This window comes from Arachis ipaensis, chromosome B9 (assembly GCF_059453495.1).
Source record: "Arachis ipaensis isolate K30076 ecotype BB chromosome B9, ASM5945349v1, whole genome shotgun sequence".
NCBI classification, from domain to species: Eukaryota; Viridiplantae; Streptophyta; class Magnoliopsida; order Fabales; family Fabaceae; genus Arachis; species Arachis ipaensis.
This window is the reverse complement of record NC_142444.1, coordinates 46,386,411-46,412,463: the sequence shown is the minus strand read 5'-3', so window position 1 is coordinate 46,412,463 and position 26,053 is coordinate 46,386,411. Positions and strand designations below refer to the sequence as shown.

Sequence of the window (26,053 nt, the reverse complement as noted above, 5' to 3'; positions counted from 1 at the left end):
GATAAGATCTAAATTTTTCAAACGCAAAGACTATTGCCAAGAGTTCTTTTTCAGTGGTTGTGTAATTCCTTTGGTTAGCATTCAAGACTCTACTGGCATAATAAATCACATGTACCAAATTGTCTTTCCTTTGTCCTAACACTGCCCCAATAGCAAGGTCTGATGCATCACACATCAGTTCAAACGGTAAGTTCCAATAAGGTGGGGCAATGATAGGTGCAGAGGAAAGTTTTTGCTTCAAAAGTTCAAAGGCTAGCATGCAATTTCCATCAAATACAAAGGGTGTATCAGAGACAAGCAAGTTACTCAAAGGTTTGGCTATTTTAGAAAAGTCTCTAATAAACCTTCTGTAAAAACCAGCGTGGCCCAAAAAGCTCCTAACTGCCTTGACATTACTTGGTGGAGGTAGTTTTTCAATGATTTCCACCTTAGCTCTGTCCACCTCCATGCCTCTATTAGAGATTTTGTGGCCAAGGACTATTCCTTCTGTGACCATGAAATGACACTTTTCCCAGTTTAATACCAGGTTAGTCTCTTGGCACCTCTTAAGCACCAAGGCAAGGTGGTGTAGGCAGCTGGGAAAAGAATCCCCAAACACAGAAAAATCGTCCATGAAGACCTCAATAAATTTTTCAATCATGTCCGAAAAGATGGACAGCATGCATCTTTGGAAAGTGGCAGGTGCATTGCACAATCCAAAGGGCATGCGTCTATAAGCAAAAACTCCATATGGACAAACGAATGATGTTTTCTCTTGATCACTAGGATCAACTACTATTTGGTTGTATCCTGAATATCCATCCAAGAAACAATAGTAAGCATGTCCGGCAAGCCTTTCAAGCATCTGATCCATGAATGGGAGTGGGAAATGATCTTTTCTGGTGGCTTCATTGAGCTTCCTGTAGTCTATGCACATCCTCCACCCAGTAATGGTTCTTGTGGGTATGAGTTCGTTATTCTCATTTGGCACCACCGTTATGCCACCTTTCTTGGGAACTACATGGATGGGACTAACCCATGGGCTATCAGAAATGGGGTAGATTGCCCCTGCCTGCCATAACTTCCTCACTTCCTTTTGTACCACTTCTTTCATGACGGGGTTCAATCTTCTTTGAGCTTGAATGGAAGGTCTAGCATCTTCTTCTAGCAAGATTTTATGCATGCATATGGATGAACTTATCCCCTTCAAGTCAGCTAGGGTCCATCCAATGGCATCTTGATGAGTTTGCAGCACCTTGATCAATTCTTCTTCTTGTTCTTGGCTCAAGGCCGAGCTAATGATAACAGGGTGACTCTCATCACTACCCAAGTATGCATACTTGAGATTAGGGGGCAATGCTTTGAGCTCAGGTTTTGGTGCTTCCTTTTCTTCTTTCACTTTCTCTGGCCTGCTTAGCATAGTTGTGTCAGCATCCTTGATATCACTAACTTCAATATCCTTAGTGAACTCCTCCTCTACCACTTCCTTTATTGTTTCCTCAAAAGTTTCTTGTACTGCAATGTCCACTACATCAACCCTCATGCATTCCCTTAGTGATTCTGATGGATAGCTCATTGCCTTGAATACATTAAACACCAATTTCTCATCATGGAGTCTAAGCGTGAGTTCACCCTTTTGTACATCTATGATGGCTCCAGCAGTAGCTAGGAAGGGTCTCCCCAGAATTATTGAAGCCTTGGCTTCTTCCTCCATATCTAACACCACAAAATCAGCAGGAAATATAAATTCTCCCACCTTCACCAACAAATCCTCAACTATCCCATGAGGGAATTTAAAAGATCGATCTGCCAATTGGAGGGCCATTCTTGTTGGTTTGGCTTCTTCAATCTTCATTCTTTTCATCATTGTTAGCGACATCAAATTGATGCTGGCCCCTAAATCACACAAGGCCTTCTCCACCATGACTTCTCCTATAATACAGGGGATTTGGAAACTGCCTGGGTCCTTCAATTTCTGAGGCAATTTGTGCTGAATGATGGCACTGCATTCTTCAGTTAACAACACAGTTTCCTCATTTCTCCAGCTTCTCTTCTTGGTCATCAATTCTTTTAAGAATTTTGCATAGAGTGGCATTTGCTCTATTGCTTCAGCAAAGGGAATGTTGATTTGAAGCTTCTTGAAAATCTCCAAGAACCTGGAGAATTGCCCATCCTTTTCACTTTTCATCAAACGTTGAGGATAAGGTGCTTTAGGTGTGTAAGGCTTCAAGACCTCTTTTTCTTTTTCTTTTGTTGCAAAAGGTGTAACAGATTGTCCTTGTTCTTTATCTTTCACATTTTCCTTTGCTTCATCCTCTGTAGTTTCCCTTGAAATCTCCTTTAGATTCTTTCCACTTCTGAGGGTTATGGCCTTACATTCCTCCCTTGCAATAGCCTTAACAGTATGAGAACTGCTTGTCCCAGGGGCTTGCTTAGTCAAATACACAATTTGATTTTCTAGCTTCTGGATGGCAGCTCCCTGGTTTTGCAAGTTAGAATTTACTTCTTCCTTAAAAGCCTTCAATTCAATTATGTCTTGGCTCATGGTTGCAAGCATTCCTTCCATCCGGTTTAATTGATCTTGAAACTGTTGGTTTGGATTAGGTTGGGTATGTTGATTATTTTGGCCATGATATGATGATTGGGGGTAAGTTTTTTGTGTGGCTTGGTATGATCTTTGGTTGGAGTTTTGGTATGAGGAATTGTTTTGTTGGTTGTGGTTGTAAGGTTTGTGGTTTTGTGGTTGGGTTTGTTGGTTTCCCCACCCAAAGTTTGGGTGGTTTCTCCAGCCTGGGTTGTAAGTGTTGGAGTGTGGATCATATGATTGCCTTTGTTGGTTTCCCACATAGTTAACCTCATCCCAATCACCTCCTTCAATGCCTACTTCCTCTTGATCTTGTGTGTGTATTGCAGCCACTTGCTTTGTTTCTAATTGCCTGGTAAGTTCTGCTAGTTGCTTGGCAAACACCTTGTTTTGGGCTAGAATTGTATCAACATGGTTCAGCTCCATGACTCCCTTAGTGTTGTGCCTTTCTGATGCATAGTAGTGCTCATTCTCAGCCACTGTCTCGATCACTTCAATGGCTTCTTCCACAGTCTTTTTCCTGTTCAATGAACCTCCTGATGAATGGTCTACAGCCTTCCTTGATTCATAAGAGAGCCCATCATAGAAGATGTGCAGTTGCACCCAATCATGGAACATGTTTGGTGGGCATTTCCTTGTCAAGTCCTTGAATCTCTCCCATGCCTCGTAGAGAGTTTCACCATCTTGTTGTCTAAAAGTCTGAACCTCAGATCGAAGCCTATTGACCTTTTGTGGAGGGTAGAAACGTGCCAGAAACTTGCTTTCCACCTCATCCCATGTTGTTAAGCTCCCCCTTGGGAATGATTCCAGCCACTTAGCTGCTTTGTCCCTAAGTGAAAATGGGAACAAAAGCAGTTTATAGGCATCTTCCTGGACTCCATTGGACTTCACAGTGTCACAAATTCTCAGGAATTTTGTGAGATGTTGGTTTGGGTCTTCATTAGCACTTCCTCCAAAGGAACAATGATTCTCCACAAGTGATATTAGCTGTGGCTTGAGCTCAAAATTGTTGGCCTGAATGGGTGGTTTCTGGATGCTACTACCACAATTCCCAGAGGTTGGGTTTATATATGAACTAAGAACCCTCCTCTCAGGAATGGCATTGTTTCCATCAGCTCTCTCATGGTTGTGAACTTCTCTATCCATGTTGAGATCTAGAGCTTCCTCAAAATTGTCCTCAGATTCTCCTTCAGATTCCTCTTCTCCCACTACTCTCTTCCCTCTTGCTTCCCTTCTAAGTCTATGAAGGGTCCTTTCCGGTTCGGTATATGGAGGAGTTGATGTCTCTCCTCTCCTACCTGTCATACAAGAACACAGCTCAAACACAAACACGTAAAATACTCTTGGTTAATGGAAGAGTATGGTTAGATCAATTGAGGAATTAAATCAAACAGTTAGTGAGTCAGTGAGTTAGTTGCATGAATTTAAAGGCATAAAGAAGGAAAGCATGTAACCAAGTGCAGAAATTAAAATTCAACAAGTATCTAGAACAGAATTAACAAAGCAAGAGAAAATTGCTCAATCTAGTTAGCTTCCAACTTGAGAATTGTCAATCGAAAACCAATCCCCGGCAACGGCGCCATAAACTTGATGCGCATAAACGTGTTATGCTACGATTTAGGAAATTGCACGATCGGCAAAATTCCTTCCGGCAAGTGCACCGGTTATCGTCGTCAAGTAAAAACTCACAATAGAGTGAGGTCGAATCCCACAAGGATTGGTTGAGTGAGCAATTCGGATTAGAAGTGTGTTCTAGTTGAGCGGAATCAAGATTTGAGATGAGAATTGCGGAATGTAAAATTGGCGGGAAAAGTAAATGACAAGAAAATTAAATGGCTGAATCTTAAATTGCATGAATTAAAGAGCAGAATGTAAATTGCTGAAATTAAAAGGGAATGGGGATGATTGCAAGAATTGAATTGCAGAATGTAAAGAGAAAGTGGAAATCAGAAATGGGGAATTCATTGGGTTTAGGAGATATTGAAATCTCCGAATCAAAACATGTATATCTCTTCCTCAACCAATGCATTCATTGAATTTTGCTTGGCAATCTTATATGATTGGATCCCAATTCCTTGGCTCACCAATGCTCTCTAAAAACAAACAAATTCCCAATCCCTTGGTTTAAATGTTCATAAGAAGAGATGATGCTTGATCACTGATTATACCACACAATTTCATGAACCACAATTTGGTAGGATTACATGTCACAATATCCATCCAAACCCCAATCCAATCCACTGTGAGAAAGCTTCTCTAGCATGAATCCTCCATTCCTTTCCCAAGGCTCCGAAGGATTCCAAGTATGAGTAGTCTCTTTCCCAAGATAACTACTCAATGGAATTAGATCGAGAAGCTTTCTAACAAAATTCAAGAGAAAAGATTGAAGAAGAAGATAAACTATTATTGATTCATTGAATTACAATAGAGCTCCCTAACCCAATGAAAGGAGGTTTAGTGAATCATAGCTCTCAATTCAATTACAAAGAAAAGGAAAACTAGCTAAAAGTGAAAGTAAAAGTCCTTTCTAACTTAACTTCTATCCTATTTATACACTTTCTATATTGAGCTTCAGTTGTGCTTCTTGGGCTTTGAGGCCTCTCCTTGCTTTCCTTTTGCCTTGGGTTTATGATCCATAATCTTGATGAGGTTGTTGATCCACATCCTGTAACATTTATTGAGCCAACTTAGTGATAATCAAATAATGACACATGACTCAATAAATTGAGATTTCAAACTCATCAATCCTTCAGGCCCAATCCCATAAACCATGATATTCAATTGGGTTTCATACCAAAGTAAGTTTAAGTTAATAATTGTGCTCAAAGACTAACTTAAATCACAATATTCTTGGCCCAGAAACTTTTTTCAAGAGTGGCGTTTAAGTTGTAGTTTAAGCTTAAACTGCAGCTTAAACGCCAGACACTTCCAGTGAGGCCATTTGTAAAGGCACGTTTAAGCTTCAGTTTAAGGTTAAACTGAAGCTTAAACGTGGAAATGGAAGAATGGTAGCCCTGGAGAGTAATGTAGTCGAACACGTTTAACCTCCAGTTTAAGGTTAAACTGGAGGTTAAACGTGGAAGAGGAATGAGGCATCCTGGAGGTCGAACACGTTTAACCTCCAGTTTGAGGTCAAACTGGAGGTTAAACGTGGAAGAGGGTGGAGGCATACTGGAGGTCGAACACGTTTAACCTCCAGTTTGAGGTCAAACTGGAGGTTAAACGTGGAAGCTTGGAATGGTGGCCCTGGAGGTGTCGAACACGTTTAACCTCCAGTTTGAGGTCAAACTGGAGGTTAAACGTGGAGGTGGAGAGAGCAACCCTGGAGTAAAAAAACTATCGAACACGTTTAAGCTCCAGTTTGAGTCAAACTGGAGCTTAAACGTGGAATGGCCCCTGGTACTCTTCCTGGTTCTGGCGTTTAACCTCCAGTTTGAGGTCAAACTGGAGGTTAAACGTGGAACTCCTCCCTGGGTGGCATACTCATTCTGGCGTTTAACCTCCAGTTTGAGGTCAAACTGGAGGTTAAACGTGGAATGCTCCTTAAGTGAGGCTTTTCATTCTGGCGTTTAACCTCCAGTTTGAGGTCAAACTGGAGGTTAAACTTCAATCCCAGCATTCCTTATCCTTCATAATTTTTGGCGTTTAAGCTCCAGTTTAGGCTTAAACTGGAACTTAAACTCCACATGTGATATTCAAGCTTCCTTTATTGATTTTGTTGCTTCCTTGCCTAGCCTCTTCTTCCCTGAAATCATCCAAACAATTGCATCAAAGGCTTGCAAAATTTCATGAGAGATCTTCCATTCATAGCATTTAAGTATTATAACTAAAACTCATGGAATTTGCATCAAAATCATATTGTTTGGATGGTTCATTACTTTGTTCTTCATTTAACCATTTTTGGTTACTTTAAGCTCAAGAAAATGCATAAAACAACTAAAACTAACAGAAAAATGCTAGTGAAACTAGCCTATGATGCCTTGGCATCAGTATTACTTGGACGACCCAGTGTACTTGCTAGTTATTTGTGCAGTGTTGTGAAAAGTGTGATCACAATTTTGTGCACCAAGGGGCATGGAAACATAAAATTGCATTAAAAGGAAATTGAAATCAACAAAAGTGCATGAACGTAAAAGAGAGCAAATATGAAATTAACAAGAAAAACTAAGAAGATTAAGGCAACAGAACACTAAAATATAAAGAGAATTGAAATAAAAACAAGAATTAAAAGTTGGATCGAAGGAAATTTAACCTAAACTACCCTAAATTCTAGAGAGAAGGGTGAGTTTCTCTCTCTAGAATTCTAACCTACAACATGATGAAAAAATATACTATGACTCTCCTATTCCCTTGCAATCCTTGGGTTCAAAATCATCATAAATGAGTTGGATTTGAGCCTCCTTGAGCTCAGAAATCGCCCCCACCATTTTGCCTTTAGTGAAGTTACGTGCTGTTTGTCATGCATATGCATGGGTCACGCGTACGCGTCGCATTGCAAAATTCCTTTTCACGTGTGCGCGTGAGTGACGCGTGCGCGTTGCTGGCGAATCTCTTTCTCACGCGTATGCGTGGGTGACACGTGCACGTGGCCTTGAGTTCAGCAAATCCTCATTTCTTCATGAATTCTCCATTTTTGCATGCTTTTTCTTCATTCCTTCAACCCAATCTTTGCCTTCTAATCCTGAAATCACTTAACAAACATATCAAGACATCGAATGAAATTAAAGTGAATTAAATTTATCAATTTAAAGGCCTAAAAAGCATGTTTTTACTCTTAAGCACAAATTAGGAGAAATTCACAAAACCATGCTATTTCATTGAATAAATGTGAGAAAAGTTGATAAAATCCCCTAAATTCAGCACAAGATAAACTACAAAAATTGGGGTTTATCAAACCTCCCCACACTTAAACTAAGCATGTCCTCATGCTAAACCAAGAAAGACAAGAAAAGGGGTATGAACATTTATTCAATGCAAATAAACTATATGAACCTACCTATATGAATGCACCTAAATGCACAATGCTTGTACCTACTTGGTTAAAAGTAAATCAATTCTCCAAGAACATATATGAACAAGTAAGGCTAGGATCATATGACGATTCATGAATCCCACCAATTCAAATATCAAAATAAAATTCAAATAGACTTGCAAGAAAAAAAATCATGAAAGCCGGGAACAAGGAATTGAGCATCAAACCCTCACCGGAAGTGTATCCGCTCTAGTCGCTCAGGTGTATAGGGTTGATTCACTCAATTATCCTCTAATCATGCTTTCCAAGATTTGTTTTTCATCTAACAATTATTCAATGCATGCATACATTTATCATGAGGACTTATTCATAGGTTGTAATGAGGCTAGGGTAAAGGTAAGGATGCATATGGTCAAGTGAGCTTGAAATTTGAATCTTTGATTAGCCTAAGCTCTCACCAAACACATATAACAACTTATACAATTCTAATACAATACCTAGCTACCCATAATTCCTACTTTTTCACATACTCATGCATTCTCTTCAATTCACATTCCATATGCATTGTTATTATTACTTTACTTTGGGACATTTTTGTCCCCTTTTTATTGCTTCTCTTTTTTTTCTATTTTATTATTATTTTTTTCTTTTTATTTTTCTTTATCATTCATTTTTTTCCTTAAAGTATATACAAACATATTAATGCATATGGATTTACATATTTAATGCATGAGTATGTACCCAATCCCATGATTTTCAACACAAATACAAAATACACTTTTACCTCAACCAATGTTTCCAAGTTTTCCATACCCAAATGATGCACGCCCTCACTAGCCTAAGCTAATCAAAGATCTAAATTATGAGACATTTATTGTTTTTCACTTAGGGGTAGTGATGTGCTAAAATTAAGAATAAAAGGGATTAAATAGGCTCAAAATTGGCTAACAATGGTTGATGAAAGGTAGGCTATTTGGGTAAGTGAGCTAAATGAAATGATGGCCTCAATCATATAAATACATGTATACATGGAATAATGGATATAAAGAATCAAACAAATCAAAGATTACAATCATAGAAAGAGAATAATACACACAAGAATGGAAAATAGGAGTTATATGATGTAACCACACAATTGGGCTCAAAACTCATATGCTTATATGTTCATAGCTCAAAAACCATGTTCCAAAATAAATTTCTTCAAGCAAGTTCAACACAAAAATCTTTTTCAAATTGGTAGGGTGCCCTAAAACAGTTTTCTTGGAAAGGAAATCATCACTCTAACCAAGTAGTCCAAAAAGAAATGGTAAAATATGTACAAATTCTAACTAACATGCAACCTAACATGCAATGCAACAATTATCTAACAAAGAAAATTAAGCATTGGTGTTGAAAAAAAGAAGTGGTTATCCACGGAGGGCGGTCCTTGACCTCTCCACACTTAGAAATTTGCACCGTCCTCGGTGCATGCAAAGATGAGCAAGGTGGACGGGTTGCTACAACTGATGAGCTCCTTCAAAAGATTGTGCGGAGGGACTTGTTTGTTCCCCCATTTAGAAGCTTTTCCATTCCCCTTCTTGGTGGCCAGCCTAAAAGGAGAGAAAAAGAAAGAAAATTAAGCCTATAACAAAGATATCAAAACAAATAAAACATAAGCGGGGGCTAATACCAAATAAGAGTAAGGTTCTCAACTACATGGTAGCTACAACATGTGAGTGAGAAAGCAATGTAAGCAAAGGGCATATCACTAACACTTGATGCAAGAGTAAAGGTTAAGCATAAGTAAATGGCATGAAGAGAACACTCAGAAGCATCAAGTTCAAATAAGAAAGAGTGGGTAATGAAAGACAATAGGAGTTCATATCAATACACAAAGGATGCAAGAGTCATCAAAGATTAAGCATTGATTTAAAAGTTTCATCACCTAACAATATTAAACAAGTCAAGAAACACCAAGATAATCCAAGAAATCCTCAACAATTGAGTAGGAGAATTCAACACCAATGTTAAAATAAGAAACTTAGAAAAGAAAATAAGAATAAGCTACAAAGACAAAACAAAATAATGCAATGAATGAAAATAAGAAAATGCAACATACAAAAGAAAATGAGAAAGAAGAAAAATGAGAAATGGAAACTTAAAAAGAGGGAGAAAAAAAAATAAAAAGAAGTAAAAAGAAGAGATGAGAAAGGTGAGAAGAGAAGAAAAGAGATGAAAGGGAAGAAAAGAAATGGAAGAATGGAAGATAGAAGAAGAAGAAAGAAAGAAGGAGAGAAGAGAAAAGGAACAGGAAAAAAAAACAGAGCGCAAGGCGACGCGCGCGCATGGGCGATGCGTGCACGCGAAAAGCAAGAGGGGGTCGCGATGCGTAAGCGCCGACCACGCGTACGCGTGGAACGTAGAAAATTAAGGTGACGCGTACGTGTGGAGCTAAATTGTGCTATTCGCACAAAGACAACACCACTCTAGTGCAACTCTCTGGGTTTTGTACCAGGAGTCCCATCATTGCATACGACACGTGCACGTCGGCCACGCTTACGCGTGGCTCCCCCCTTTTTTTTAGAGCATAAAACAGAAACAGGGCACTGTCCTAACCTATAAACATTATAAAGCAATTAAAATTCAAATCTAACAAAAATCTTTTTAGTTTTTTGAAAAATTTTCAAAGACAAAACAAACAAAACTTGCACTTCAAGCAAAATGCAATTCAAAACAACTATCCTAATCAAAACATGAATTTAACAAGTAACCTAACAATCAAAAAAAGGTATGCAAAAGTATGAAAAGAAGAAAACTACCTAACAATGGCAACTCAATTCATTCATTGATTATATATACAAGAGAATGGAAAGAGTTTACCATGGTGGGGTGTCTCCCACCTAGCACTTTTAGTTTAAGTCCTTAAGTTGGATAATTGAGAGGCTCCTCGTCAAGGTGGCTTGTGGTTGTACTCTTCCTTGAACTTCCACCAATGCTTTGATTTCAAGTAAGCTCCAAATTTCAAAATCAATGGCACCAACATTTGATGAAGTTCCACACAAGCTAAGGGCTCCCAAAGTTGATCTTCACATATTCCCGGATCCCAAATCTTGTTTCTACACCTATCTTCAATTTGATCAAGACAATTCCATTTGGGTGGCAAGTGATCCGAATTCTCAAGTAAACACCAATGCATCTTCCAAGACCCCTTTAATTGAGAACTATACCAACCATTGCACTTAGACCTTGAGTTTCCAACCATAAGGAACCTTGATTGACATTTTCATCCATCAACCAATTCTCTCTTGCTCTTAACTCCACAAAGAACTCTAAGTTGCCCATCTGTCTCAAGCAAACCATATTCAAGTGGGAAAGTAAAGCTTAGGAATAAGAATTTTACCCTTTTGAATGTTGTGTTTGATGGTGACTTAGGAATGGATGGTCCCAATGATCTTGCAAGTTCCACTCCCTTGTGCTCTTCTTTGACTACCTCCACCTCTTGGCAAGCTTCTTCAATTTCAGTTCCTTGTTCACCAACTTCTTCTATAAATCCTTCATTGCTCAAGCCATGTGTCGGAGGTTGTGCACGGTCTTCCTTGTCATCAATTCCATAACATAATGAGGGAGGTTCATCAATTCTAATAGATACATTGGTTGGTGTGGAATCATCTTCAATGGTAGAGCTTGCTTGCTCAACTTCTTCCACCTCTTGTTCAACTTTTCCTAGGTCTTCAATCACTTCTTCTTCTTCAATAATCTCTTCCTCCTCCACTTGTTGTAAGATATATCCTATCTCCTTGTCCTCATGTTGGGATTCTAAAGTCTCCTTCATGCTCCACTCTTTGGTTGATTTCTCACATTCATCCGTGGATATGCTTTGTCTACGGTATAAATCCCATGAGTCCAAGTTGGCTTTAATTTTGGCAAGGTTAGCCTCGATAGCTTCGTTCGTTCTTTGGGCTTCCTCTTGCTTCCTTTGATGGATGATTGCTTGAAGCTAATCCATTACTTCCTTCAAGCGATCCCTTGGCTCTTGTTCCACTTGACTAACATAAGTACGATCATATTACTCTTGGATGGATGGATATGGGTGTTCTTCCATGGAGGGTTGTGATGGAAAGGGGAATTCATTTTGTGGTTGAAAGTTCTCATACATGAGAGGTGATTCATCTTGGTAAGAATAGTATGGAGGTGGTGGTTCTTGAGGGCATTGTGGTTGGAATTGTAGTGGTTCTACATATGGTTCATATGGTTCACAAGGTGGTTGGTATGGTGGATATGGATTGGGGTCATATGGAGGTGTTTGGTGGTATGAAGCTTGTGAGTATGATGGTTGAGGGCTATATTGTGGAGGGGGTTCATAGGCATATGGTGGTGGATGTTGATAATCACAAGGGGATCCACCATAGCCATTTGATTGGTATGCATCTTGGAATGGCTCTTGCTCATAGCATATTTGGGAAGGTTGTTGCCAAGAAGGGTGATCGAATACTTGAGGCTCCTCCCATCTTTGATTGTTCTATCCTTGATGCATGTTATCATTGTAATTTTCATCTCCTACAACATAGTTGTAACCATACTCATAGCTAAAATGGTGATAGTTCATAGTGAAAAGAGAAAACAAAGATAAAAATTAATAAGAAATAAAGAAAGCAAACTCCTAGCTACTAGCAAAACCAAGAAATAACCAAAAAGCAAGATATTCACAACATGAACATATTCACAATAGCCAATAATATAACACCATTGCAATTCCCCGGCAACGGCGCCAAAAACTTGATAAGTGAGAATTATTGTTGGTCTAGAATTTCTCTTGTAGAAAAGAATTACTTCGTTGTAAGCATAGCTCCAAACCAACTAATAACTCTCACATCAAATTTTAATATGTGGTTGTCACAAGTACAAACCCCAACGAAAATTAACCGAAGTATTCAAACCTTGAGTCGTCTCACAAGGAATTGCAATGAAGTGATCAATTATTGGCTATGAAGGGGCAAAGGGGGGTATGATTTGATGATTCGACAAAAAAAGTAAATAACAAGAAAGTAAATAAACAAATGACTAATAAAGGAAATAAAAGAACTCTTGGCTAGGCATAGGAATTGAGATCACCCATCCTTGTCTACAAACTATGTATTGACAATTATGAGGGACCAACCCATTTAGTCTACTTCTATGCTTGAAGTACATACAATGTCTACCTCAACGATCGAAGTACATCAAATAGGCTTGATCAACATCAATTCATAAGTCCTAACCTAGCTAATAGGTGACTTAGTAGTCGGTTAGTGTCAATGGTTATCAAATTGACCACATAGGGTTCTCAAATCACCAATTCAATGAGACCCAATGACTCAATGTCACTCAATTCCCTTAGCCTAGGCCAAGAGTAAAGAAAACTACTCTAAAACTAGTGGAAACATTTTAACAAACACCTAGAGTACAATAAAAGTAAACATCACAAATGGCAAGAATTAATGAAAACCATAACTAACACAAACAAGAAATCAACAATAGCAATGAAGATAAACATAAAAAGGGGCATGGAAACATAAAATTGCATTAAAAGGAAATTGAAATCAACAAGAGTGTATGAACATAAAAGAGAGCAAATATGAAATTAACAAGAAAACTAAGAAGATTAAGGCAATAGAACACTAAAATATAAAGAGAATTGAAATAAAAACAAGAATTAAAAGTTGAATCTAAGGAAATTTAATCTAAACTACCCTAAATTCTAGAGAGAAGGGAGAGCTTCTCTCTCTAGAATTCTAACCTAAAACATGATGAAAAACTATACTATGACTCTCCTATTCCCTTGCAATCCTTGGGCTCAAAAGCCTCAAAAATGAGTTGGATTTGGGCCTCCTTGAGCTCAAAAATTGCCCCCAACATTTTGCCTTTAGTGAAGTCACGTCCTGCTTGTCACGCGTACGCATGGGTCACGTGTACGCGTCGCATTGCAAAATTCCTCTTCACGCGTGCACGTGAGTGACGCGTGCGCGTTGCTGGCGAATCTCTTTCTCACGCGTACGCGTGGGTGACGCGTGCGCATGGCCTTGAGTTCAGCAAATCCTCATTTCTTCATGAATTCTCCATTTTTACATGCTTTTTCTTCATTCTTTCAACCCAATCTTTTCCTTCTAATCCTGAAATCACTTAACAAACATATCAAGGCATTGAATGGAATTAAAGTGAATTAAACTTATCAATGTAAAGGCCTAAAAAGCATGTTTTTACTCTTAAGTACAAATTAGGAGAAATTCACAAAACCATGCTATTTCATTGAATAAATGTGAGAAAAGGTGATAAAATCCCCTAAATCTAACACAAGATAAACCACAAAATTAAGGTTTATCATCCCTCCTCACATCTCCTAGGCAGCTCAGATTCCTTATAGTCGCCATCAACTACTATATGAAATGATCGAAGCCAAGGCACTGGCCACAATCACGGGCACTCAATGCCGAATATTCTTCTGGAGACAATTCATAACTCGATTCGGAATCCCAAAGATTGTGATCTCAAATAAAGCGACCCAATTTGCAGACAAGCATTTCAGGGAATTCCTAGAGGGACTCGTCATCTCATAGAAGTTCAGCTCGGTAGAGTACCTGGTGCACAAAATTGTGATCACACTTTTCACAACTCCGCATAACTAACCAGCAAGTGCACTGGGTCGTCCAAGTAATACCTTACGTGAGTAAGGGTCGATCCCACGGAGATTGTCAGCTTAAAGCAAGCTATGGTCATCTTGTAAATCTTAGTTAGGGGATTCAAATGGTTATGAGTTTTGATAATTGAAAGATAAATAAAACATAAAATAAAATAGAGATACTTATGTAATTCTTTGGTGAGAATTTCAGATAAGCGTTTGGAGATGCTTTGTTGCTTCTGAACCTCTGCTTTCCTATTGTCTTCATCCAATCATGTGTGCTCCCTTCCATGGCAAGCTGTATGATCCACTCGGATGAAAAATACCAGGTACGATTTCTGCACAGCTAATCAACTGTCGGATTTCTCGTCTCGGATGAAAAATACCAGGTACAGCTACCGCACGCCTAATCATCTGTCGGTTCTCACTAGCGTCGGAATAGGATCTCTCTATCCTTTTGCACACTGTCACTACGCCCAACATTCGCGAGTTTGAAGCTCGTCACAGTCATCCCTTCCTAGATCCTACTCGGAATACCACAGACAAGGTTTAGACTTTTCGGATCTCAGGAATGCTGCCAATTAGTTCTAGCCTATACCACGAAGGTTTTAACCTCACAGACTCGGTCCGTGGATTAGAAATCCAAGAGAGTATACTCCAACTGTCGTCCAATGACTACGTTGAACATCATGTAGACCGCTTGTGGTTGTCAGGCACGCGGATCTTGGCTAAGCGAGTAACGAAGATAGTGGGTGATTGTCACGGGTCACCCCTTCATTCTGACTTAACTGAATTAAGTACGAGAGTATATCTTGGAGAAGAAATAAGCGTGAATTGAAAGAGAAACAATAGTAATTGCATTAATTCATGAAGAACAGCAGAGCTCTGGTGCACGAAATTGTGATAACACTTTTCACAGCTCCACACAACTAACCAGCAAGTGCACTGGGACGTCCAAGTAATACCTTTCGCGAGTAAGGGTCGATCCCACAGAGATTGTCGGCTTGAAGCAAGCTATGGTTATCTTGTAAATCTTAGTCAGGAGATTTAAATGAGATAATTGAATATGTTTATGAAAAGTAAATAACATTAAATAAATGGTACTTGTGATTCAGTAATGAGAAACAGGTTGAGGTTCCGGAGATGTTCTGTTATCTGAATCTCTGCTTTCCTACTGTCTTCTTCTCCAAACACGCATGCGCCCAACATTATCCTTTTGCACACTGTCACTGCACCCAACATTCGCAAGTTTGAAGCTCGTCACAGTCATCTCCTTTCAGATCCTACTCGGAATACCACAGACAAGGTTTAGACTTTCCGAATCTTAGGAATGTTGTCAATTGGTTCTAGCCTCTACCACGAAGATTCTGATCTCATGGATTTGGTCCTTGGATCAGATACCCAAGAGATACGTACTCAAGCTGTCGCCCAATGACTACGTTGAGCTCAGATAGAATGGGAGTGGTTGTCAAGCATGCGCTCATAGATTTGAAAATAATGATGGGTGTCACGGATCATCATCTTCTCCAGATTGAAGTACGAATGTGTATCTTAGAATAGAATCAAGCGTGATTGAACAGAAAACAGTTGTAATTGCATTAATCCATTGAAACACAGCAGAGCGCCTCACCCCTACCTATGGGGTTTAGAGACTCATGCCGTCAGAAATACAATATGAAGTGTAAAAATGTCATGAGATACAAAATGAATCCCAAAAAGTAGTTTTTATACTAGACTAGTAACTTAGGTTTACAGAAAATGAGTAACTAAGTGCAGATAGTGCAGAAATCCACTTTTGGGCTGAACTTTCAAGCTTTCACGTTCATATGCCCAAAGTTGGCATTAAACGCCACCCTGAGTGCCAGAATGGGCGTTTAACGCCGAAAAAGTTGACAGTTCTGGCGTTTTACGCCAGAAAGTTTTAGGCTGACTTTGGACGCAAGTTTGGGCCATGAAATCTCGAGCAAAGTATGGACTATTATATATTGCTGAAAATCCCAGGATGTCTACTTTCCAACGCAATTTAGAGCGCGCCAATTTGATTTCTGTAGCTGGAGAAAATCCATTTTGAGGGCAGGAGGGTCAGAATCTAACAGCATCTGCAGTCCTTTTTCAGCCTCTGAATCAGATTTTTGCTCAGATCCCTCAATTTTAGTCAGAAAATACCTGAAATTTTAGAAAAACACACAAACTCATAGTAAAGTCCAGAAATGTGATTTTTGAATAAAAACTAATAAAAATATAATAAAAAGTAACTAAAACATACTAAAAACTATATAAAAATAATGCCAAAAAGGGTATAAATTATCAGCTCATCACAACACCAAACTTAAATTGTTGCTTGTCCCCAAGCAACTAAAAACAAAATAGGATAAAAAGAAGAGAATATACAATAAATTCCAAACTTATCAATGAAGATTAGCTTCAATTAGATGAGCGGTACTTGTAGCCTTTTTGCTTCTGAACAGTTTTGGCATCTCACTTTATCCTTTGAAGTTCAGAATGATTGGCATCTATAGGAACTCAAAATTCAGATAGTGTTATTGATTCTCTTAGTTCATTATGTTGATTCTTGAACACAGCTACTTTATGAGTCTTTGCCTGACCCTAAGCATTTTATTTTCCTGTATTACCACCGGATACATAAATACCACAGACACATGACCGGGTGAACCTTTTCAAATTGTGACTCAGCTTTGCTAGAGTCCACAGTTAGAGGTGCCTAGAGCTCTTAAGCACACTCTTTTTGCTTTGGACCACGAATTTAACCGCTCAGTCTCAAGCTTTTCACTTGACACCTTCACGCCACAAGCATATGGTTAGGGACAACTTGATTTAGCCGCTTAGGCCAGGATTTTATTCCTGTGGGCCCTCCTATCCATTAATACTCAAAGCCTTGGATCCTTTTTACCCTTGCCTTTTGGTTTAAAGGGCTATTGGCTTTTTCTTCTTGCTTTTTCTTTTTCTTTCTCTTTTTTTTTGAACAAGCTTTGTCTATTCATTGCTTTTTCTTGCTTCAAGAATCACTTTTATGATTTTTTAGATTATCAATAACATTTCTCTTCTTCTTTATTCTTTCAAGAGCCAACAATTTTAACTTTCATAAACAACAATATCAAAAATATGCACTGTTCAAGTATTCATTCAGAAAACAGAAAATATTGCCACCACATCAAAATAATTAAGCTAGCTTCAAGATAAAATCAGAAATCATGCACTTCTTGTTCTTTTGTAATTAAAAATATTTTTTATTTAAGAAAGGTGAGTGATTCATGGAATTTATTCATAGCCTTAAGACATGGACTCTAAATTTTATTGATCATGAAATAAAAATAAGACATAAAATAAACATAAAAGCAAACAGATAATAATAAAAGAAAGGAAATTAAAGACATAAAAATAAATGACTCTAATACTAATGCTCATGTGACTCTTAAAATAGATCTCTAATAACAAAAGTTATCATAGAGTTAGGACTCAACAACCTGCATTTGGAGAGGCAAGTTCTCCTTCAATTTGTGGGACGCCTAGCTCTTCAAGGGACAGCTTCTGGCGCTTTAGCTCCTGTATCTCACGCCCTTGTTTCTCTTGTTCTATGAGCAGTTTGCAAAGTATGCTGTTTTGATTCTGCTGCTCCTCTTTGAGTTGATTCATAGCTTCTTGCAGCTTAGTGACAGATGTTTCTAGGCGAGCCCAATAGTCAAATTGAGAAATTTCTGGAAAGAGTTCATGCGCCTCCCTCTTGGTAGGGTTATCTTGAATTTGAGGTCCATCCATCACTTTTTTTGGTGATTGGGCGTTCAACTGGGATAAATTCATCCACACCCATATTTACCCCCGCATCCTTGCATAGCAGACTAATCAAGCTTGGGTAGGCCAATTTGGTCTCAGTGGATTCCTTGTTTGCAATTGTGTAAATTTCAATGGGGATCAACTGATGAATCTCTACCTCCTTCCCTAGCATAATACAGTGAATCATCACTGCCCTCTTGACAGTGACTTCAGATCAGTTGCTGATTGGGAGTATAGAGCGCCCAATGAAATCCAGCCAACCTCTGGCAACTGGTTTAAGATCTCCTCTCTTTAACTGGTTTGGGACACCTTCTGAATTGGTAATCCATTTGGTTCTAGGGAGGAATATGTCATCTAGAACTTGATCCAGCTTTTTATCCTTGGCCATTCTCCTATTAAAAGACTCTGGATCATCTTGCAGTTGAGGAAGTTTAAGAACTTCTCTCACTTTATCAAGGCGGAAGTAAATAATCTTCCCTCTGACCATAGTCCGAAAGGTGTAGAAAGTAGTTCCCTCTAATCTTTACTTCTCTGTCATCCACAGATTTGCATAGAATTCTTGTACCATGTTTGTTCCAACAGGTATCTCAGAATTAGCCAGGACTTCCCAGCCCCTGTTTTGAATCTGCTCTTGGATCTCCGGGTATTCATCTTCTTTCATATTGAATCTAACTTCCGGGATCACTGATCTTCTGCATACTATTTTGAGGTAGTGGTCTGCAAGTTCTTTAGTGCAGAATTTCTCATGCATCCAAAGTGGCTTTGAGTTGCCTTCTTTCTTGCTTCTTGAAGTGGTTTGTTTTCCTTTGGGAGCCATGAGCTTTGTTTGTTTTGCCTTAGGGATCACGGAAATCACACCAAACTTAATGCTTTGCTTGCCCTCAAGAAAAATTGAAAGAAAGAAGATGAATAGACGGAGAAAAAGATTCCAATGATGAACCAAAGGTGGTGGCCAAATTTATAAATAAAGGGGAGGGAGGGAATGGGTTCGAAAGATTAAAAAAAGAGAAAAAAAAGATATGATTGAAAGATATTATTGATAAAAGATAAACATGATATGAAAAAATGAGATTCTTTTCAAAAATTTAAAAGATAGGAGAAGGATATGAGGAAGTTAAATCTGAATTTTTGTTTATGCTTCTACAAAATGAAAGATAATATGAATTAGTAAAAAATTTGAAAAGGATTTGGAAAGATGAGTGAATTTTTGAAAAAGAATTGAAAAGATTTGGAGAAGAATTAAAAAGATTTTATAAGATTATTAATTTTTGAGAATGGAACTTGAAAAATGAATGTTTGTGTTAACTTGATGCAGAAAATTTTGAATTAAAACATGAAAATTTGAAAAAATTTGAATTGAAAACGAAATTACCTCTCCGCTAGCTGTTCTGGCATTAAACGCCCAGAATGATATCCATTCTGGCGTTTAACGCTCATCTGGTGGCCATTTTGGGCGTTTAACGCCCAGCCAGGTACCCTGGCTGGCGTTAAACGCCGGAAATCCTTCTTCAGTGGGCATTTTTCTGAACGCCCAAAATGCTGCCTATTCTGGCGTTTAACGCCTAGAATGATACCTTCACTGGCGTTAAATGCCCAGAATGGTAGCCATTCTGGCGTTTAACGCCCAGATTGCCTCTTTACTGGCGTTTTAACGCTAGTGAGCTCCTTTCCTCTGTGATTTCTCTATTTCATGTCTTGAACCTCCATTTTCCTGACCTATTCACTGAAAATATATTAATTAACAAGGAAAACAAAATTAAAAAGACTTATCTAACTGTTACAAACATCTAATTATTGATAATGGCTGGGTTGCCTCCCAGCAAGTGCTTCCTTACTGTCTTTAGCTGGACTTTACGGAGCTTTTAACTTATTCTCAGCTTTGAGCATTCTTGCTCAACATTGCCTTCAAGATAATGTTTGATTCTTTGTCCATTAACAATGAACTTTTTATCAGAATCAATATCTTGAAGTTCTACATAGCCATATGGTGACACACTTGTAATCACATATGGGCCCCTCCACCGGGATTTCAATTTCCCGGGGAACAATCTGAGCCTTGAGTTAAATAGCAGGACCTTTTGTCCTGTCTCAAAGACTCTAGATGACAGCCTTTTATCATGCCATATTTTTGCTTTCTCCTTATAAATTTTGGCAACTTTGAAAGCATTGAGTCTGAATTCTTCCAGCTCATTCAACTGGAGTAATCTCCTCTCTCCAGCTACCTTAGTATCAAGGTTTAGGAACCTGGTTGCCCAGTAGGCCTTGTGTTCTCATTCCACTGGCAGATGACAGGCTTTTCCATACACAAGCTGGTATGGAGAGGTCCCTATAGGAGTCTTGAATGCTGTTCTGTATGCCCACAGAGCATCATCCAGACCTCTTGCCGAATCCTTTCTATGGGCATTTACAGCCCGCTCCAGGATTCGCTTTAGTTCTCTATTTGAGACTTCAGCCTGCCCATTTGTCTGTGGATGATATGGAGTTGCCACTTTATGGTTAATTCCATATCGGACCAGAGCAGAGTCAAGCTGTTTATTGCAGAAATGAGTGCCTCCATCTCTGATCAGTATCCTAGGGACACCGAACCTGCTGAAGATATACTTCTGGAGGAACTTCATCACTGTCTTAGTATCATTAGTGGGTGTTGTAATTGCTTCTACCAATTTTAGATACATAGTCTACTGCCACCAGAATATAAGTGTTTGAGTATGATGGTGGAAAAGGCCCCATGAAGTCAATACTCCATACATCAAACAACTCAATCTCTAAGATCCCTTGTTGAGGCATGGCATAACCGTGAGGCAGATTACCAGCTCTCTGGCAACTGTCACAGTTACATACAAACTCTCGGGAGTCTCTATAGAGAGTAGGCCAGTAAAAGCCACACTGGAGCACCTTGGTGGCTGTTCGCTCACCTCCGAAATGTCCTCCATATTGTGATCCATGGCAATGCCATAGGATCTTCTGTGCCTCTTCTCTAGGCACACATCTATGGATCATTCCATCTGCACACCTCTTAAAGAGATATGGTCCATCCCACAAGTAGTATTTTGCATCAGAAATCAATTTTTTTGTTTGCACCTTCTGTACTCCTTGGGTATGAATCTCACAGCTTTATAGTTTGCAATGTCTGCAAACCATGGTACTTCTTGAATGGCAAATAGTTGCTCATCCGGGAAGGTTTCAGAGATTTCAGTAGGAGGGAGGAACGCTCCTGCTACTGGTTCTATCCGGGACAGGTGATCTGCTACTTGGTTCTCTGTCCCTTTTCTGTCTCTTATTTCTATATCAAACTCTTGCAGAAGCAACACCCATCTTATGAGTCTGGGTTTGGAATTCTTCTTTGTGAGGAGATATTTTAGAGCAGCATGGTCAGTGTAAACAATCACTTTTGATCCCACTAAATAAGATCTGAACTTGTTAATGGCATAAACCACTGTAAGTAACTCCTTTTCTGTGGTGGTGTAATTCTTCTGTGCATCATTTAAAACACGGCTAGCATAATAAATGACATGCAAAAGATTGTTATGCCTCTGTGACCAGCTTAGCTTTCAGAGTTTCAAACACCTGCAGACACTCCGTGTCAAAGACAAATGGCGTGTTAGTAGCTAGCAGATTTCTCAGAGATTTTGCAATTTTTGAAAAAATCCTTTATAAACCTCCTATAGAATCCTGCATGCCCCAGAAAGCTTCTGATTCCCTTAACATTGGCAGGTGGTGGTAATTTTTCAATCACCTCTACCTTAGCTTGATCCACCTCTATTCTCTTGTTCAAAATTTTGTGCCCAAGGACAATTCCTTCAGTCACCATAAAGTGACATTTTTCCCAGTTTAAAACCAAGTTAGTCTCTTGGCACCTTTTTAGAACAAGTGCTAGATGGTCAAGAAAGGAGCTGAATGAGTCTCCAAATACTGAGAAGTCATCCATGAAGACTTCCAGAAACTTCTCTACCATATCAGAGAATATAGAGAGCATGCACCTCTGAAAGGTTACAGGTGCATTGCACAGACCAAATGGCATCGTTCTGTAGGCAAATACTCTAGATGGACATGTAAATGCTGTTTTCTCTTGGTCTTGAGGGTCTACTGCAATTTGGTTGTAAACTGAATAGCCATCCAAAAAGCAGTAGTATTCATGACCTGCTAATCTCTCTAGCATCTGGTCTATGAATGGTAAAGGAAAATGATCATTCCTGGTGGCTGTATTAAGCCTTCTGTAGTCAATACACATTCGCCACCCTGTAACTGTTCTTGTAGGAACCAGTTCATTCTTTTCAATATGAACCACTGTCATGCCTCCCTTCTTGGGGACAATTTGCACAGGGCTCACCCAGGGGCTATCAGAAATAGGATAAATAATCCCAGCCTCCAGTAACTTAGTGACCTCTTTCTGCACCACCTCCTTCATGGTTGGATGTAGCCGCCTCTGTGGTTGAACCACTGGCTTAGCATCATCCTCCAATAGGATCTTGTGCATGCATCTTGCTGGGATAATACCCTTAAGATCACTTATGGACCACCTAAGAGCTGTCTTGTATGTCCTTAGCACCTGAATTAGTGCTTTCTCTTCTTGTGGATTTAAAGCAGAGCTTATGATCACTAGAAAAGTGTCACCTTCTCCCAGAAATGCATATTTCAGGGATGGTGGTAGTGGTTTGAGCTCGGGTTTAGGAGGCTTATCCTCTTCTTGAGGAATTTTCATAGGTTCTTCTATTCTCTCTGGTTCCTCCAGATCAGGCTGAACATCTTTAAAAATGTCCTCTAGCTCTGATTCGAGACTCTCAGTCATATTGACCTCTTCCACCAAAGAGCCAATAACATCTGCACTCAGGCAGTCTTTTGGTATGTCTGGATGCTGCATAGCTTTGACAGCATTTAACTTAAACTCATCCTCATTGACTCTCAGAGTTATCTCTCCTCTATGGACGTCAATGATGGTTCGTCCAGTTGCTAGGAAAGGTCTTCCTAGAATGAGAGTTGCACTCTTGTGCTCCTCTATTTCCAACACTACAAAGTCAGTAGGAAAGGCAAATGGCCTAACCTTGACAATCATGTCCTCAATTATGCCTGATGGGATTTTGATGGAGCCATCAACAAGTTGGAGGCATATCTGGGTTGGTTTAACTTCATCAGTCAAACCAAGCTTTTTGATAGTGGATGCAGGTATTAGGTTGATACTTGCCCCAAGGTCACACAGAGTCTTAGTACAAGAATCCTCCAATGTGCATAGTATCATAAAGCTTCTGGGATCTTTAAGCTTCTCTGGTAAGCTTTTTAAAATAACTGCACTGCATTCTTCAGTGAGGAAAACTTTTTCAGTTTCTCTCCAATCCTTCTTATGGCTCAAGATCTCTTTCATGAACTTAGCATAAGAGGGTATTTGCTCAAGTGCCTCTGCAAACGGAATCTTTATTTCAAGAGTCATGAGACAGTCTGCAAAGCGGGCAAATTGTTTATCCTGTTCCGCTTGACGGAGTTTCTGAGGATAAGGCATCTTGGCTTTGTATTATTCAACCTTAGTTGCTACAGGTTTATTTCCTACAGAAGTAGTTGGAGAAGCTTGCTTAAGGGGGTAGTTATCAGCACTTGCAGGTGTCTGATCCCTTAGTGGCATTTGAACGCTAGAATTGGGGGCTGCATGGGCGTTTAACGCCAGATTGCCACCCTTTTCTGGCATTTGGACGCCAGAACTGGCCATCCCTTGGGCGTTTAACGCCACTTTTTCACCATTTTCTGGAGTTTGAACGCCAGAATTATTCCTCTCTGGGCTCTTACTGTCCTCAAAGGGATTTTGGGTAGTGGTTTGGTTATCCTTTGTCAGTTGTTCCTTTCTTGGCTTCCTGCTAGCTTGGATTGATACATTCAGTGTTTTCCCACTCCTTAATTGAACAGCTTGGCATTTTTCTGTTATTTATTTAGATAGCTACTGTCTTGTCTGATCCAATTGTGCTTCCATATTCTGGTTAGCATTTTTAGTGTCTTGGAGCATCTTTTTGAATTTTGCGAACTATTTTGTTATAATGAGTAATTGCTGATTGAGTTCAGCAACTTATTCTTGAGGACTATGTTCAGTAGATACTGATTTAGCCTCTTCCTTCAGGGAGGACTCACTGCTTAAGTACAGATGCTGATTTCTAGCAACTGTATCAATGAGATCTTGAGCATCTTCAATTGTCTTTCTCATGTGTATAGATCCACCAGTTGAGTGGTCTAGAGATACTTGGGCCTTTTCTGTAAGCCCGTAGTAGAAGATGTCTAACTGTACCCACTCTGAAAATATTTCAGAAGGGCATGTCCTTAGCATCCCTCTGTACCTCTCCTAGGCATTATAAAGAGGTTCATGATCCTCTTGTTTAAAGCCTTGGATGTCCAACCTTAGCTGTGTCATCCTTTTTGGAGGGAAATATTGATTCAGGAATTTATCTGATAACTGTTTCCATGCTCTTATGCTTGCTGTGGGTTGGTTATTTAACCACCTCTTAGCTTGATCTTTAACAGCAAATGGAAACAGTAATAATCTGTAGACATCCTGATCCACTTCTTTATCACGTACTGTGTTAGCAATTTGTAAGAATTGTGCCAAAAACTCATTAGGTTCTTCCTGTGGAAGACCGGACTACTGGCAATTTTGCTACACCATGATAATGAGCTGAGGATTTAGCTCAAAACTGCTTGCTCTGATGGGGGGTATACAGATACTACTCCCGTATGCAGCAGTAATGGGGTTAGCATATGACCCCAGGGTCCTTTTGGACTGTTCATTTCCACTTAGGTCCATGATGGAGAAAAGGGAATTGATGTGAATTGCAAATAAAATATATTTTTATTTTTTTATTTTATTTAATTAAAAAACCGAATAAATAAAAAAAATAAGATAAAATAAAATAATTGGAAAATAAAATATAAATTTCGAAAACTAAAAGAAAAAGAAAAAGAAATTCGAAAACTAAAATAATTAATTAATTAAGAAGATTTGAAAAACTTTGGATATGACTTTTGAAAAAGATTTTGAATTTTGAAAAATTTAAAACTAAGATAAGATAAAATAAAAATTTTAAAATAAAAATCTAAATTTTTAAATAAAATTTTTGAAAATTCAATTAAATAAATAGAAAAGATATTTTTTAATTTAATGAGGAAAGAGAAAAACAATAAAATGACACCAAACTTAGAATTTTTAGATCAAAACAAAGAAAACAAACAAGAAAACTTTGAATGTCAAGATGAATACCAAGAACAAATTTTAAAATTTTTAAGAAAATAGAAACACAAAGGACACCAAACTTAAAGATTTTTGTATTTTGGACACTAATAATTTGAAAATGTATAAGATAAACAGCAACAAACACCAAACAAGAAATTTTAAAGGTCGAATAAGGAAAATAAACAAGAACAACTTGAAGATCAAGAAAGAACTAAGAACATATAATTCAAAAAATTGAAAGAAAATAAAAATCATGCAATTGACACCAAACTTAAAACATGAAACAAAACTCAAACAGAAGACTAAAATTGAGATTATTGGTTTTAAAAATTTTTGAAAATAATTTGGAAAAAGAAAATAAGGATTTTAAAATTTTGACCAAAAACAAAAATAGAAGACTCAATTTTAGTGACTCTAGACCAAAAAGATAAATTTTTCCTAATCTAAATAACAAAATAATCCGTCAGTTGTCCAAACTCGAACAATCCCCGGCAACGGCGCCAAAAAATTGGTGCACGAAATTGTGATAACACTTTTCACAGCTCCGCATAACTAACCAGCAAGTGCACTGGGTCATCCAAGTAATACCTTACGTGAGTAAGGGTCGATCCCATAGAGATTGTCGGCTTGAAGCAAGCTATGGTTATCTTGTAAATCTTAGTCAGGAGATTTAAATGAGCTAATTGAATATGTTTATGAAAAGTAAATAGCATGAAATAAATGGTACTTGTGATTCAGTAATGAGAAACAGGTTGAGGTTCCAGAGATGCTCTGTTATTTGAATCTCTGCTTTCCTACTATCTTCTTCTCCAAACACGCATGGCTTTCTTCCATGGCAGGCTGTATGATCCTATCGGATGAGAAATACCAGGCGCTGTCACCGCACGG

The 26,053-nt window shown here is 38.7% G+C and overlaps 1 non-coding gene across 1 annotated transcript; it reads left to right on the top strand.

Annotated features, from left to right (window-relative positions):
- The first annotated feature begins 3,179 nt into the window (after positions 1-3,179).
- Positions 3,180-3,283, top strand: LOC148544529 (small nucleolar RNA R71). Its single transcript, XR_015901788.1, has one exon. It is a non-coding gene; the product is annotated as a small nucleolar RNA R71 (small nucleolar RNA).
- Positions 3,284-26,053: the final 22,770 nt, after the last annotated feature.